Raw genomic sequence first — 3,454 nt, forward strand, 5'->3', positions numbered from 1 at the left:
TAGGTAAAACACTCCTTGAAAACAATTGTGAGTGTAAAACTACCACTGAAATCAATTGAGTGTAAAAGTACCTCTGAAATCGCTATAATAATGTACTTCTAAATAATAAGCGTGACATGCTAACATTTCACATCCATCCGATTATTATTATTATTATTTTTTTTTTTAAGAAGTCAAGATTTTTAAAGAACCTACGATTTTCGCTCTCATTAGTGTCGCTCCGGCGTAACATTTCCTGCTGGGTGAGGAGGAATCATGCACTGAGGAACACTTTATTACCGCTGCATAATGGGCTAAGTACTAGGGTGGCCTGTGTCAACGTCGCTTGTGCTGTGAATTCAATTATAGCATATTTCGCCCACTGACATCTCGATTTCTGCGCAGCGCCAATATCGGATAGGAAGTGACATCCATCTGGCATTTCACTGAGGCGCCCATACCTAAGTTGGTGCATTTAAAGGGTGACAAACGGTCGAATTCCTAACTTAAACTAACTTAACCTAATACATAGCTAACGTAACCTCACTTCCTGACATCACGGCTTCTGCGCAGCGCCAATATCGGATAGGCAGTGGCATCTACTTCGGGTTATATAGTAAATTAAATTATGCGAGTACTTTTGAGACTGTTTCTATGGTTCTAGTGATTGATTAACAAGATTTATACATTGTTAACAGCAGAAAACACTCTTGGGAGGCCGACCAATGATCTCTGTGGCCTTTGAAAACAGTCGTGGAGAGAGAGCAAAGCGTTTCTGGATACGGACCAATGAGCGACAAGGATTAGTTTAAATAAGATCCTTGGTCGTGATGGTATAGTGGTGTTGGTGGGGAAGGCGGCAAAAAGTACCCACTAATACCACCTAACTTTACCTTCAAGCCTCCCCACCAGCCACTTAAAACTTGCGGCCAGACTCACTACCATGCAATTATCGTCCCGCCCTGTGACTGCCAGGGGGACACTCCATCGTGCTCCAGGCAGCCACGTTACCGCCACTCGCTGCCGGCACTCCTCCCAAAGCGTCATACAACCCGGCATTTATCTCCGTACACCTGTAATTATCGTGTAAGATGGAGCGTAGTGCGTATGTTTATATGTAGCACGTCAGCCTTTATCTAGGAGGGAAGTCTGGCAAACAAAGCAGCAGCCTTTCTCTTCCTGTCAGTCATTAATGCACGGGGAAAAAAGTCACACGGGCGGGTCCACGTGTCTGCCTGTAATTAACGTACATTCACCTGCCTCCTCCTGCCCCGTCCTGCATACTTGATGGCTTCCCTATTACACATAAAGGCCAAGCAGCAGGGCCACGCTATGTACATGGCGCTGTGCCACTTGGTTCGCCTCCGTGGCCTGGGTACTGAGTGTGTGCCTTGCTTCATCATCATCATCATCATCACTTTCATCATCAATAAGAACAGGTCTGCGATATCTCCATCTGCTGCCCCTCTATTCCACGTCCCTCCCCCTCCTCTCTCTACTTGGTTCCCTGCCCGCCCCGCCTTTATTTTCCTTTCATTATATTAGGCATTTTTCCTACGTTGAGTGTGTTTGTTACTCCACTTGCTCATCTATTACCTGTACACGTGATAACCTCTACCTGCGCACCATACCTGAGTACACACCTGCACCTCCCTACACACATTAACATACATACATACACACACACATTAGTACACCTGGGCAAGGTTAATTATCCCCACCACCTTCAGAATGACCACCATCTGCATAATATATTCCTCGTATGCTGTGACAGACTCCCTCCCTCTCTCCTTCTCCCTTCCCCCATGTCATTACCCTTCCCTCCCTTCCTTCCCTGCTTTCCTCTACTAACCTGCCTCTCACCTATCCCTCCCCCCACCCTCCACCATCCCCTCCCCCCACAGGCTGCCAGGACCGCGTAAACCCGTGGCTGGGATAAAACAGACGCCCAACTCGTCTTAGCGCCCCTCCTCCCTCCCCTTCCCAAACACCCGACTCTGAATCCTCCCCCCCCCCCCATCAGCCTGCCTCAAAAATCGCACCTGGCCGTAACGCGAGGCAGGCTTTCTCAGGTATTTCCCTGTTATTTCCCCTGGGAGGAGGAAACAAGAGTAAAGGTGGGGAAATTTGTCATAAAATGCAAATTATTCCACGTCCGCCACGCCCTTTGTCCAAATAAAATGTTAGGGCCTGGAGTTGAAGGCGTGTCAAGGGGCCGATGAGAAGGCGTTGAGGCGCTTGTGTTTTGGCCACTAAGGGACGCGAGGTTAAGGGTGAGGTTCCTTTGCTTCCCCCAGGGCGCCGGAGGGAGGTGTGGCCGGCGCCCCTTAACAAGCCCTCTCTCGTTGGTGTCTGGATTAAATGCACCGCCCTGATGCCTCTAATACTTTAACCTGACACAAATTTTCAAAACAGTAATGTGGCGTAGTCAGTCACGGCGGCCATTATCAAATCTAGCGACCGGGGAGCTGCGGCGCGGAGGAGGAAGAGGAGGAGGAGGAGGAGGAGGAGGAGGAGGAGGAGGAGGAGGAGGAGGAGGAGGAGGAGATGAAGGGGAAATAGAGGAAGATACTGCACTTGCGTATGTCTTCTTCCTTCCCTCTTCTTCTTCTTCTTCTTCTTCTTTTCTTCTTCCTCCTTCTACATCTCCTGTTTGTTTGTTTGTTTGTTTGTTTGATTGTTTTCCTTCTTCGTCTTCTTCTTTTTTCTTCCCTCTCTTCTTCCTCTTCCTCCTCCTCCTTACTGTCCTCCTTCTCTTCTTCCTGCATTCCCAGCACTAACAACAACAGCAGCGAGGAGGAGGAGGAGGAGGAGGAGGAGGAGGAAGAGATGAAGGAGAAATAGAGGAAGAGAAACTGCGAGACTGCACTACATCCTCCTCCTCTTCCTCCTCCTCCTCACAACACCAACAACACCAATAGCAGCAGCAGAAGATCCTCCTTCCCATCCTCCTCCTCCTCCTCCTCCTCCTCCTCCTCCTCCTCTTTCTCAACAAACTTTTTACTCAGTGAGCCTCCTTTTTGTCCTCCTTAAGGCTTTTACCAAATTGAATTAATGCCGAGATACACATGACAAGGAGTGAGTGTTTTTAAGTTTGTTGACACCACCACGCCCACCACTACGAAGAGGAGGAGGAGGAAGAGGAGGAGGAGGAGGAGGGCCACGTGCGCTCTCTCGTGAAGGAGCGGAATATGCATGAAACATTTTGCAAAACCTTAAGGAAACGAATTTTGGAAAGAGGTGAGTTGCATCCGGCACACTATTTTGAAAATTGGATACCGTCTGCTGCAGGTATAGGAGGGAGGAAGGGGGGAAGGGAGTGGGGGAGGAGGGGAAGGAGGAGGGGAAGGAAGCAAGGGAGGGAGGAATGGAGTGAGGGAAAGGAAGGAGGGAGGGATCAGAAATTCTCCAGTTCACTACGAGAGTAAAGGAAAGAGAAGGGAGGAGACAGAGGAGAGAGAGAGAAGAGACGGAG

Source organism: Scylla paramamosain, chromosome 23, assembly GCF_035594125.1.
Source record: "Scylla paramamosain isolate STU-SP2022 chromosome 23, ASM3559412v1, whole genome shotgun sequence".
Taxonomy (NCBI): Eukaryota; Metazoa; Arthropoda; class Malacostraca; order Decapoda; family Portunidae; genus Scylla; species Scylla paramamosain.